The sequence below is a fragment of the Ursus americanus genome, chromosome X (genome assembly GCF_024610735.1).
Source record: "Ursus americanus isolate L20-20 chromosome X, mUrsAme1.1.p, whole genome shotgun sequence".
NCBI classification, from domain to species: domain Eukaryota; kingdom Metazoa; phylum Chordata; class Mammalia; order Carnivora; family Ursidae; genus Ursus; species Ursus americanus.
The window spans coordinates 93,513,046-93,527,579 of NC_142164.1; the positions used below are offsets into that span (position 1 = coordinate 93,513,046).

Below are 14,534 nucleotides of genomic sequence, written 5' to 3' on the forward strand. Positions count from 1 at the left end.
TGTTGAGGTATGTTCCAAATGTACTTTGTTGAGGATTTTTATCATGAATGGATTGTTGTATTTTGTCAAATGCTTTCTCTGCATCTGTTGAGATAATCATATGGTCTTTATCCCTTCTCTTGTTGATGTGATGTATCATGTTGATTGGTTTGCAAATATTGTCACTGGGTCTCAGTTTGAACAAGTATATTGTGTATTTCCCCCCAGCAACTTCTCTGAGCCCCAATAATTTGTACTGGATAGAGGCTGCTTGTACTTTTACTTGGCCTCACCCTTTTCTTACCTACTAAGAGCAAGCTGCCATAGTATATCAGAAATGAAGAGTTTCCAGAGCTGCTTCGGTACACAAACAACACTAGTCTTCATCGCCACCATCACCATACTCATCATCACAAATAATAGTTTTTGGGTAATAACCATGGCCAGTAACTGTGCTAAGTGCTGTGTACTCATGATCTCAGCTAATCCTTAGCAACCCTGAAAGGTAGGAATTACTACTTGTAGACTGTGAGCAAACTAAAATTTAGGAAAGCAAAGAGATCAACAAAAATCTCAGAGAGTAAACTATAGAAACAGGATTTGAAACTGAGTATGTTTCATGGACCTAGCACCCAGTACCTCTTACAAGTACCAAATTCACACAGCAGCAGCAACAACAGTAATATCTATCTTCTCCATATATCTTCCTCCTGCTTTTCTTATATGATGGCTATCTGCTTAAGATGAAATATTGAGCCAAATGATTTCTTGGTCTTTCCAACTCTTGGATTCTATGAACCAAATTAGGAACCTTGCCCTACACACACCTGAGAAGGAGCAGTGCTTTCGCAAATGCATGAAGAGTAAGCCCGACCTCACACTTCCCTGATGAGAAATATTAATTTCAGAGCTGCAGCCAAGACGGTCTTGCTTTTAGTTTGAAAGAAACTTTATGTTACACAATAAACCAGATGGAAACATCAATGATAATATTTGCCAACATGGCTCAGCACACTTTAGCAGAGAATTACCAAGCCCTTGTCATGATGAAAAGGAAATTGGAAGGAGGTCAAGTGTTATCATCTGCCTGTACATCGATCCAATTCTGCAGGTTTTGGGTGATTTGCTATAAATTCATTTTTCTACATCATTGTTCCTTGAGGTTTGGACTGTTTGATCGCTGTGCGGCTTGTAAGTTAAGGGACATAAAAGAAAGTTCTTTTGAAAAAGGAACTTATGAAGGAAACAAAAATAGAGCTAGTTACACATTGTTAAAATATTTGGGATTGACTATCTTTTAAAATGATCACATGGCATAGACTACTAGAAGCATATTAAATAGTGGATTTCTCTAATGGTGTATAAACGTTTTCATGTAGTAAGTACAATTAGGACCCAAAAATGGTGCTCACAGTTTTGATTTGTGATACATTTTGATACCCAGGGCTTTAACAAAGCCACAGTGAAGGTATCATTTGATGAATGCTGAAGTTTTTAGATTTCTTCAAGGTTACTGAAACAAAACCCAGTTGGCCATTTCTATATTAAGTGATAGTACAAAATACCTTCCATCTCTGTCTAGTTTCGCTGCTCTCTAATGCTATTTTCACAAAATTTGCAGATGACAATGCATTAACAAGTTTTAGTTTTACTGTCAGATATTTTATGTGCCTGTCCAGATGCAATTATAAACTGAAAACCCCAAATTATAAACCATGTATCATGTCTCGAATAACCATTTCCTAAAATGTTACTAGAATAATTCTCAAATAATTCTTTATTGCTACTTTTGAATTTGAGTATGTGAAATAAATCTTACTAAAATCAAAGGCATATAATAACTAATTGATAAACATTTAAATTAGTGGGTGGAAGGTGAGTGAAATTAGTATTTCCAAACTGGACCTGCAATTCATCAGCTGTCATTTTCTCCTGTGCTGATGAAGATATCTATTTGATTTAAGATTAGATGAACATAAGATATTATGCAAGGGTTCCACTCATTTTTTTTGAGGGCTTATGTTAAAAATCATCTCCCAGGGAAATCGGAAAAACTGCCTCTTAGTTTGTTGCCAGTACACAGAAGCATTGTGTTACTCTCCACCTCCAATAAGCTAGGCACTGAATAAGAGCAGTTTCTTCCTACATTCTTGCGAGGTCAGGCAGGAGCATTATTCCGTTTATCAGTGATGGCGCAGCATTAAGTGGTGATTTTAGTATGTATGAACAGGCTCCGGCAAGTGACAGACCTCTGATTTGGAACTCTGAGTTGTGGGCTACCGCCTCTTCTGGCTGCCCAGATCTCAGATCCAGGTGATAAGCTATTGATCAGCGGCCCCTATCTCAAGCCAATAATCCAACACAGTGTGGCTGCAAAGTGCCCAGGGTGCCTTGGTGAAATAAGAACACTGTTTCTCCCTGTGCACCGGGCCTACCGTAGTCTTCAGAGGCTTCGCCACGTTTGTGTTCCTCAGAGGCTAGCAGAGTTGGGGTGGGGTCGCCGCTGAAGAAGAGCCTTGGGATCAGATTTACATGAGTCTTAGATTAAGTTCCCGAAGAGGAAGTGCTGTTGTCATATTTGTCTTTCATATCTCCTGACACTGAGCTTACAGCAGGCACTTGGGACATTCTTGCTGCCTTGTTTCACTGTTTTGACTCTTGGGCAGCATAATGGCAGACGGATAGAAAGTACAGGAGGTCATGAGTGGTATATGTGTTGAGACTGGCTTCTGGTTGCTGGAAATAATCATGGATGAGATGGAGAATGAAGGTACAGAGGTGTGGAGGGGGCAGGGGAAACCCTTCCCACCTGTGTTTCAGGAGCACATACGGCTGCCAGTTTCAAGACTGCATGAAAAGCAAGTCTAAACCCATTTAATCCATTCCATGTATTCATTGCTCTCATCTTGGAATAGGCCAGAATTCTGTAATAGAGAAATTAAGATTTCAAATTGTGTAACATCTGAATGCAAAGCAGAGAATAAAAATTAGTTATCTAGTCAGTGTAGTATTTTGGAGCTAAAAGAGACCTCCAACATCATTTATTCAAACTCCTTTATGAATAAGACGACTAAGGCTCAAATTGGGGAAATAACTTCCCCAAAACCAAATCTCCAGTAAGGATCAAGGACTTTCGACCTTTAGGTCAGTGATCCTTGCACCTCGCGAGGCTGCCTTGCATGCTGTTGGGTCGCTTACCCATTTCCAACCTCATGTTGCACGTGGGTGAACTCACCAAAGCAGCAGGATGGGAAGCGTTTTACTGCCCCTCACTGGGTATACGTAGATAATTTCTCCTAAGCCCTGTGATTTAGGAAGATATTCCTAATGCACAGTTGATTTTTAATCATTTATTTATTCATAAATTTAACTCTTAGACATTTCGGTGGTGACCGATTATTTTGTCAATGTTAGAAAGATCTGTCTCTAATACAGAGTTTTTAAAAAATGGCCTATTACTTCCTTTCGTCTGAAAAAGCACCCAGGATAATTTGTACTCTCCTAAACACAACGATGCTTGCATTGAGGCCGTTGTATAGGCAACATTTAATGAGATCATGCTTATCAAAATACAAAAGGAAGGCCACAGTTGGCTTTGTGTCTGAAGTAAAGGTTGTTCAAAACTAATAAAGCTATTATTTTTGATAATAATGAGTTGAGGCTTCTCACCCTCTAATTTTCCTATCCCTCATCCTTTTCATATCTTGTTTCTATTGTTTCCATTTTTGTATATATCATCCAACAGTCATTGGTGATCATCACCCTGTGCCTATGAAATTAGGAAACCAGCTCACCAAAATAATGAAAGCACATTAATCTACCATGGAAAATAGATGAAAACAACTCTTCATAAACTAGCTGCTTGCTAGTTCCCATAATAGGATGTTCAGGTTTGCATGGTGTTAACACCTACCAAACCATTTCCTCCAATTTCATACTGCTTCTAAAATACAATTGAACAAAATAAAATATCCATTTCCTTGGTTTAATGGTTATTTTCTCCTGTCAATAGACATTTTTTTCTAATGAGAGATAATAATTGTCTTTGAATCATCAGAAAATAGGAAGATTAATATTTTTAAAATATACTTTTAAGCATGAATAAGGTATTGAGTTCAAGAGGGGTGAGAAAATACACACTTTGGGGCACAACTTAGGATCAGTTTGTGCGTCTTCTGAAAAATGTCCGCAGGATATTTTAAGAATATTTTTGGAGAAGTCAAATTATATATAAAGATGGGTTTTTTGACTCAATAATGGCACAAACACATGAACTGTGAACACCTGTACGGTGATAAAAGGAACACTCTTGGTAATAGAAATTAAACTCTGTTCGACATTTTCCTAGTGAATCACTATCCTAATTCTAATGCCAGGATAGATTCAACAAAGCTTATCTAATTTATATATTACTATGATAGCAGCCTAAGAGTTTCTCAGTTGCTAAATTATATTTGATTTATATTGAGCTCTTAGGCAACTGAAACTCGGGGGGTTTGTTTGTTTTGCTGGTTGGTTGGTTGGGTTGGGTTTTTGCACTTCCATTTTAAGGTAATTCTTCCTTATCGTACAAGAGATCCTTTGAATGTAAATGCTAAATGTTATCATCCAAACTATTAGTAATACCCTAAGCTCTAGTAATAAGAAACTCATGCATGCTCTTTGTCTTTATTCAATTCCCTCTCCACCCCCCTCAGACACTGCCCCCCCTACAATCCTTCCACACACAGTGGTTGCCTATTTGCCTATTAGCACTCATTGGAAATATTCAACAGAAAATGTATTTTTTCCCATGCTACATTTTCTACGTTTTCTTAATGCCCTAAGACCTTAACTTCCAAAACCAAATTAACAACTCATAATGGCCTTCTGAGGGATCTATCCTTTTTTATTTCTTAATTTTTTGTTCTGTTATTTCCAGTATAATTAACATACAGTGTTATATTAGTTTCAGGTATACAACATAGGGATTCAAATATTCAATACATTACTCAGTGCTCATCACAATAAGTATACTCTTAAATTCCTGCACCTGTTTCACCCATCCTCCCACCCACCTCCTCTCTAGTAACCATCGGTTTGTCCTCTATGGTTAAGAGTCTGTTTTCTTGTCTCCTTTTTTAATTGTTTATTTATTTTGTTTCTTAAATTCCACATATAAGTAAAATCATGTTGTCTCTCTCTGACTTATTTCCCTTAGCATAATACACTTTAGCTCCATCCATGTTTCAAATGGCAAGATTTCATTCTCTTTTATGTCTGAGTAATATTGTATTGTATACATACATCACATCTTTATCCATTCATCTATCACTGAACAGTTCTGTTGCTTCCATATCCTGGCTCTTGTAAATAAATCTGCAATATTCTTTGAGTAAATACCCAGTAGTGGAATTACTGGATCCTATTGGTATTCTATTTTTAATTTTTTGAGGAACCTCCATACTGTTTTCCAGAGTGGCTGCACCAGCTTGCATTCCCACCAGCAGTGCACAAGAGTTCCCCTTTCTCCACATCCTTGCCAATACCTGTTTCTTCTGTTGTTGACTTTAGCCATTCTGGCAGGTGTGAGGTGCTATCTCACTGTGGGTTTGATGTGCATTTCCCTGATAATTAGAGATGTTGAGCATCTTTTTGTGTGTCTGTTGGCCATGTGTATGTCTTCTTTGGAGAAATGTTTATTCATGTCTTTTGCTCATTTTTAATCAGATTATTTAGTTTTTTGGTGTTCAGTTGTATAAGTTTTTTTATGTATTTTGGATATTAACCCCTTATCAGATATGAATTTGCAAATATCGTCTCCCATTCAGTGGGTTGTCTTTTTGTTTTGTTGATGATTTCCTTTGCTGTGCAAAAGCTTTCTATTTTGGTATGGTTCCAATAGCTTATTTTTGCTTTTCCCTTGCCAAAGGAGACCTATCTAGAAAAATGTTTCTATGACTGTTGTCAAAGAGATTATGGTCTACGATTTCTTCCAGGAATTTTATGGTTTTAGGTCTCACATTTAGGTTTCTAATCCACTCTATTTTTGTGTATGTTGTAAGAAAGTGGCCTAGTTTCATTCTTTGTAGCTGTCCAGTTGCTAATTTTTCAAACCTTAAAATTCACTACACGTATTAGGTATCTACTTTTTAAATTTTCTCAACTTTGTGAGGAGATTTCTTTGGAGGAAGAAGCTATTGCCATGCTGTGGTCTTACCCATTGCCTCTCTACTAATGTCAAGGTGTGGATGGCTAGATCCTACCTCAAGCTTAGAGAGGGTTTTAAGGGAGTCAGGATCCTCATATATGTTCCTTGAGGTTGTCAAGTGATAGTGGACTGGAGTATCACCACTGAGTAGGAAGCCATGAAGACAAGTAAGACAGGAAGGCAAGCTCTGGTGGCAAGTAAGGGATAAGCGACTATCCTGGAATCAGACTGTACTCTAAGAGTTTGACGAGGGCAAAGAAGGTGTGAATGTTTTCCATGATCCACAAGCAAGAGAGAACTGGAGCTATCTTGATTCTTGTCCAAGAATTCCAAGTGGGAGACCAAAAGGACTGACAAATGTGGATTCCAAGAGTCCACCAGAAACATCTGTTGACTACTCAAAGCTAAATCCATTAGACCCATTGCAGTAATGGAGAATACCTGTGGATCAAGCAAAGCTAAGTCTATCAGACTCGTTGTAAAACTCAAAACAGTCTTTCTTAGTATTGTCTCAGAACAGAAGTCAGGAGAGAATATAGGAGTTTAGAGTTTGGGTTTGGGGACTTTAAGGTTGTCCTTGTGAAGTGGGGAACTCTTTAAGACTGGGCATAGGTTATAATGTGAAAGCTTTGGATTATCTTAGTTGAATCACAGTCTTCTATTCCAGGAGAAACCATTCCCTAAATCAAATAGGTCAGTTTTTTTTTCTTATTTTCATTATGTGGCCCTTTATAGCCATGTTGTCTAGGGCTGGGGGTAGGTGGGAATAGGAAGTCACTGATAATAGGTATGGGTTTCCTTTTGGGGTGACATTTGGACAACTGTGTGAATAAGATAAAAACTCATGGAAATAACACACTTTAACAGGGTGAACTTTATGATAAGTGACAGATCAAATATGAATGTGTTTGTGTCTTTAAATACTTGTGAGGATAGTCACTGGTCATCTCTGAAAACACCAGCATGATGCCTATCTTTTGTTTAAAAAAAAAAAAAAAAAGCACAGTAGGCCTAATTTCAACTACACTTTTTTGTGCTTTGTCAGGAGTTTTAACCAGCAAACCTCTATGGGAGAACAAAAGATTTTTGTGGAAGGCATTCACATTCTACTAAAACTCTTCCTTTGGGAGATTTTTAAAATAATTTAGAAAATTGACGTCTAGTTTTTAAAGTAACCATATCTCAGAGTTTCCATACATGACACACATTTTTTTCAGCAAAAATTCTACCCAGAAACAGGGGGGAAATCCCCCTCAATTTTTTTGTATAGTATTCTCTACATAGCATGAGTTATTTCAACAACACTACTGCCTCATTCTTTATAAAAACCCACTTAATATTAAGTGACAGATTACATGTGAGTCCATGTGTCTTTAAATGTCTGCAAGGTAGCAACGATTAACAGTCACTGGTTATCCCTGAAAAGGTCAGCAAATTAACTAAGGTCATTTTGTAAAAGAAAAAGTTGATACCTAATTTAAACTACTTTTTGTGTGCTTTGTCAAGAGTTTACCAGTAAATCTTAGTGGGGAAAAAAAGGTATTATGCTCATACCCCATTCCAATCAACAATGTTGTGAAGATTCTGCCATTTGAGATGGTAAAGTCACGTCCCTGAACACATTGAAACCACACTGTGTTGCAGTCAGGTGAAGGCACAGGAACCAAGGGATGGACTCCAGGTTTTCCTTGGGACACCGTGTAACACTTGAACATCTGGCAGTCAAACCAAGTGTGAAAGTTATATCTCAGCTGTTAGCAAACCTCAATCAATGCTTCCATTTTTAGATAGAAGACTGTTACTGGAAGGTAAAATATTTTCCTTCAGCACATCACAGGGTCACCTAGAACACCCCTAAAAGATGTGTTCTGAACTTTGGAGACAAGGGACCCAGAGCGAGACTAGGTACAAAGCAGAGAAACTAAGGCGGTCAACACCATCAGCCTGTCAGATCTCTAGTGCCACACCTCTTCCTTTCCCTAGCTTTCATATTCCCAAGAACTACCTCTTCCAATGTCTGTTATGCACCTCACTATAGAGTCCTGGCTCTGACAGACAATTAACAGACCCCGTTTCTATGTAGGGAATCCTATCAATGTCCAAGGCTGGTTTATGTGTCCACACTGCAACACTGGTTTTCCTCAGCAGAAATTCAGCAACTCCTAACAGACCGAACATGATCATAGGAAATGACAACAAAGGGCAAACCAGGAGAACTTCTCTGAAGGTTTCATAATCATGTATTTTACAAATTGTGAATTAATCCCACAAGTGATTAAAGTGGGGAACTAACCTCTGTGGAGCACCCCATTCAAAGCCGTCAGCACAAGGGTGCTCTTGTTTTTCTTAATGTTTTTGTATTATATTGTGTTAGTCACCATACAGTACATCCCTGGTTTCTGATGTAAGGCTCGATGATTCATTAGTTGCGTATAACACCCAGTGCACCATGCAATACGTGCCCTCCTTACTACCCATCACCAGCAAGGGTGCTTTCTTAATGGTTACTGAGTTTTGACACTTCTAACGCTAATGAGAACGAAAAGGCAGACAGTGCATACATTAAATATTGCTGATTGGCATAGTAAAAGCAGTCCAGTAACAGCTCACTAAGAAAATGAACTTTACACCCCAGGGCTACATACGCACTCATACAAACTTGCACATCTTGAGATCACTCTGCTTTTTTATTTCCAGAGGAAATTTTTAACTACTTTTACAAGTGAGATTCTGCCTTTTCAAGAAAGTGTGTGTGTGTGTGTGTGTATTTCTATATCACCCTCAACTGATGAGCATGGTTTCTCAACCTCAGTGGTATTACTGACATCTGGGGCCAGATAATTTTTTGTTTTGAGGTTCTGTCCTGTATTGTGGAACGTATCCCTGGTAGAGGTGTACCTGTCCTCCACCCTTTAGAGGCCACTTGCACACACCCTCCCCAGTCGTGACAGCCAAAATGTCAAATGTCCCAGGGGAGCAAATTGCTCCCATTCGAGAACGACTGATGTAGAGTTGTAGAGCTAGAGAGCATGAAAACACAAGCCACCACCAAAAGAAAGAAAAAATAAATGCTGCATGAATTAGCAGTAATTTTTGCTACATAAATACTTCCTTGATGGATATGAAACTAATCTTGGTTGTGGGTATATTTTGAAATCTATTTGCAAGGCTATATTAAGCTTTTTTTTTCAATCATTCACCTTTGATCAGCTTCTCTCTTTCACCTCTTCACTTCCAAAGCCTTTATAATGGGCCTGATTTGTTGTACCTTGTATTTGTCACAGAGAAATTGCCAAGGGAACAGAGCCTCCTAGAATAGGGAGTCTCAAACTTGAACGTACATGAGTATCATCTAGAAATATTGTTAGAAGTCATGTTCTGATGCTCAGTGTGTGGGGTGAGAGTCAAGATTCTTCATTTCTAACAACTCCCCAGTGACGGTCCTGGGAGCACACTGACCTTTGCAGGGTGCTAGCACACTAGTAGTAGAGCTGGGCATGGCTAGAATCAGATATTGCTCCTGCCTTATTATAATCATCAGTATGCCCCCCATGAAAGCAATTTCCTCTGCTGCTTTTAAAGAACAGTTTCTAACTTGCTTCCATTCTGTCCATTAAAGAAAATACACTGGTACAGAAAGGGATGAAAGAGACAGTAATTCCTACCCTTGGCTGCACATTAGAATCATCTGGGTCTTCTGAAATTCCTACGGTCCGGACTACTTTCCAGACCAATTAGATCAGAACCATATGATCATTTCAATAGATGCAGAAAAAGCATTTGACGAAGTACAACATTCCTTCATGATAAAACCCCTCAACAAAGTAGGGAATGCACCTCAACATAATAAAGGCCATCTCTGAAAAACCCACAGCTCATATCATCCTAATGAGGAACAACTGAGAGCTTTTCCCCTAAGGTCAGGAACAAGACAAGGATGTCCACTGTCACCACTTTTATTCAACATAGTACTGCAAGTTCTAGCCACAACAATCAGACAAGAAATAAAAGGCATCCAAATTGTCAAGTCAATCTTTCACTATTTGCAGATACATGATAGAATACACAGAAATCCTTAAAGATTCCACCAAAAACTAGAATGGATAAATGAACTCAGTAACATCGTGGGATACAAAATTAATATGCAGAAATCTGTTGCATTTCTATACACCAATAATGAAGCAGGAGAAAGAGAAATTAAGAAAACAATCCCATTTACAACTGCACCAAAAACAATAAGATGCCTAGGAATAAACCTAACCAAAAAGATAAAAGACTTGTACTCTGAATACTATAAAACACTGATGAAAGAAACTGAAGATGATGCAAACAGAGGGAAAGATATTCCATACTCATGGACTGGGAGAATAAATATTTATTGCTAAATGTCAATACTATACAAAGCAATCTAATTTAATGCGACCCCTATCAAAATACCAACACCGTTGCTCACAGAGCTAGAATAAACAAACAATCCTAAAATGTATATGGAACCACAAAAGACCTCGAATATCCAGAGCAATCTTGAAAAAGCAAAGCTGGGGGCATCACAGTTCTGGATTTTTAAGTTATATTACAAAGCTGTAGTAAGCAAAACAGTATGGTACTGGCACAAAAACAGACACATAGATCTATGGAACAGAATAGAAAACCCAACAATGAACCCACAATTACATGGTCAGTTAATCTTCGACAAAGCAGGAAAGAATATCCAGTGGGAAAAAGACTATTTCTTCAACAAATGGTGTTGGGAAAACTGGACAGCTACATGCAGAAGAAGGAAACTAGATCATTTTCTTACATGATGCACAAAGTAAACTCAAATGGTTTAAAGACCTAAAGGGGAGACCTGAACCATAAAAACCCTAGAATAGAACACAGGCAGTAACTTCTTTGACATCAGCCACAAGAACTTCTTTCTAGATATGTCTCCCGAGTCAAGGGAAACAAAAACCAAAATAAACTATTGAGACCACATCAAAATAAAACCTTCTGCCTGGCAAAGGAAATAATCAACAAAACTAAAAGGCAACCTACAGAATGGGAGAAGCTATTTGCAAATGACATATGTGATAAAGGGTTAGTTTCCAAAATATACAAAGAACTTTTAAAACTCAACACCAGAAAAACAAACAATCCAATTAAAAAATGGGCAGAAGGCATTCTCTTGAATAGACATTTTTCCAAAGAAGACAGATGGTCAACAGAAAACATGAAAGGATGCTCAACATTACTGATCATCAGGGAAATGCAAATCAAAACTACAATGCGATATCACCTCACACCTGTCAGAATGGCTAAAATCAGCAACAGAAACAACAGGTGTTGGTGAGGATGTGAAAAAAGGGGAACCCTCTTGCACTGTGGGTGGGAATGCAAACTGGTGCAGCCACTCTGGAAAACAGTATGGAGGTTCCTCAAAAAGTTAAAAATAGAGCTATGACCCAGCAATTGCACTACTGGGTATTTACCCAAAGAATACAAAAATACTAATTCAAAGGGACACCCCGATGTTTATAGCAGCATTATCTGCAATAGCCAAATTATTAAAACAGTCCAAGTGTCTAACAGTTGATTCATGGATAAAGAAGAGGTGGTATATATATATATATATATATAATGGAATACTATTCAGCCATAAAAAGAACGAACTCTTGCCATTTGCAACAACATGGATGGAGCTAGAGAGTATTATGCTAAGCAAAATAAATCAGAAAGACAAATGCCATATGATTTCACTCATATATGGAATGTAAGAAACAAATGGGCAAAGAGAAAAAAAGGGAGAGAGACAAATTAATAAGCAGACTCTTAATTATAGAGAACTGATGGTGGGGGGGGAGGTGAAACAGGTGATGGGGTTTAAGGAGCGCATTTGGTGTGACGAGCACCGGGTGTTGTATGCAAGTGCTGAATCACTATATTGCACACCTGAAACTAATATAACACGGTATGTTAACTAACTGGAATTAAAATTGAAACTAAAAATAAATAAGTTTGGGGATCAGTGAATTAGCCCAGTGCTTCTCACGCTTTAACACACAGACAGAGCCACCTTGGAAATCTTGTTAGAACATATAAAAGCTGATTCTGATTCTAGAGTTCTGGGATGAGGACTGAGATTCTGCATTCCTCACACGCTCCCAGGAGATGCCAATGCTGTTGGTCCTCAGACCACACTCGGCATAACAAGACTCAAGGCAGCCTCCCTGTTTGAGAGCATGCATCAGAATTGAGAATTCTCTGAGCTGGAAAATAGAAAACAGAACAACCGGAGTGCAATCACTCATACCTGTGTTGTCCAGGCAGGTCGACAAGGAGCAAGAATATGTGTTAAGAATTGTGCAGAGTATGAGGAATAGTAAAATGGAGAAATCCTGGTGAGGGGACAGGAGGAGTTCAAAAGGAGCCTGGTTGCAGATGGGAGACACAGCAGGCAGGAGATGAGAATGGCTCAGCAGAGCAAGAGAGAATCATGGAAGGAAGAACAAAGACGAAAGAAATATAATTTAGCATTTCTGTTCTGGTCCATGTTTTATTTGGTGAACTCACTGCCAGATGCCAGCTTTGCTGTGCTGCTAAGCAATCTTTGTTTTGATGGATATTAAAAGAACACGAGGAGGTGGGAGATGGTCTGATAATTGGGAAGACACAGGTCCAACCTGGGCACAACATACCAATTCCTTTCTTTTCTGTTTACGTACACACCCACTGTTGCTATGCCACATTTGGGAAGTTTTCTTTTGAAGACTGTCCAAACTGATAATAAAAGTATTACCGAAGTTGGAAATACAGACATATAAAAAAGTCAGCCTATAAAAAATACATTTCATTATCTTGCAAGTTTGCTGGTGCTAGAATAATGTCCAATGTTTTTCTATGTCAGAAATTACTTTTTTTTTTTGGTGTATTTGATACAGAAATTTTGAGGAGGGATGGGGGTCCTTCATTTTCAGCCATCTTTTGTAAGAATCAAGAAGACTCCTTCTGATGATACTGGATAAACAGGAAGTGTCCATGACCATGTTCAGAAGGACCTGACCATGTTCTGTCAAGGTCTCTTACACAGCGTTAGGGACCGGCAGAGCATGTCATCTACATACCATAGTGCCCACTTGTAAATAAATACATTGAGACAGACTGCTTAAGTGAGCCACTTTGCAGGCACCACAGTCGTCAGCAGCTAATGAATCAGTGTTTCTGGTCCAATGACATAACCAAGAAAAGAAAAAGAAAAATTTAAAACCCAGTATATTTTTAGTCTACTCACTGAATTAGGGGGAAAAAAATACTTTCACAATGGTTCTATTTATAAGAGGCTGTGGGTTACTTCAGAGGTAACCCACCATCTTGAAAGCTGAGAAATGAGTTTGATTCTAGTTAAGCAACATATGTGACTGCCATAAAATGAAAACCTTTAAAAATACACACACACACACACACACACACACACACACCCCAACAACCCAAGACTATCATATACTCTCTGAAATCTATGCCATGGTTAACTTTTAAAAATAATATTCCCAGTCATTATATTTATATGCTGGTATCCTCCTTATTTTCATTTCTGTCTCTTTGGGAACAGTATCATAAGTGGTTTTTGTGATAGAAAAAAATAAATGCAGATGAATCATGAAGATTCTCTAAATGAATCTTAAATCTTATTAAAACAGTTGAGTCATCTGTGTCTCCCTCCCACAGGGGCAATAAAGAATTCATTTAGTCTAAATAATTTTCAGTTTCTCTACCAGTTTCTGGGTTCTTTAAACCTGAAAAAACCTTCAGAACGTTTCCATCTAAGGAACTGAGAACCTGTGTCTCTGACCCTAGGTGGGAATGGTGGGGTTGTCATTCTCTTGCGTGATGGTTTTAACTTTCTTTTACAGAATGAGACCTATGGTGTTTGAAGGGAGAAAACAAATTATGACCATATCCATGAAAATAGCTAAAACCTTGAATTTTCCTTTTTTTTCATTTGCTGATTAGAAGCTTTTTTTTCCTTTACCTATCCATATTTTCCCTAATGACCCATTCTTAACACAAAATGCCCACTTTTAACTGATTAATTGAATACATGACTATAGAGTTTGTACTTTTTTGTGTTTTCAAGAATTTCAATTATGTTGTTTTGAGGATAATCCTGGAAGGGACCCTTCTGAGATAGATGTGTATGGCAAGTCATTGAAACCAAGACAATAAACACGTTCCCAAACTATGTCCACACAATGATCCTGGGTTATAGTAACATTGGCTGTTTAGTGCTATTTCAATCAGATATTTTTTCACCTGGGGTATGTAAGCCTTAGGCTATTAATAATTTCGAAGGAGAGAGTGTCAGATCTCCTGCTCCCATGGAGGTGTT

General features: G+C 38.2%; 1 long non-coding RNA gene across 1 annotated transcript in view; it reads right to left on the reverse strand.

The window, feature by feature from the left end:
- Window positions 1–337: 337 nt before the first annotated feature.
- LOC148106982 (uncharacterized) overlaps window positions 338–14,534 on the reverse strand; it is a 111,312-nt gene continuing 97,115 nt past the window's right edge. The window contains exon 3 of the long non-coding RNA XR_015723287.1: window positions 338–2,903. This is a non-coding gene — a long non-coding RNA (uncharacterized LOC148106982). The remainder of the gene's footprint in view (window positions 2,904–14,534) is intronic.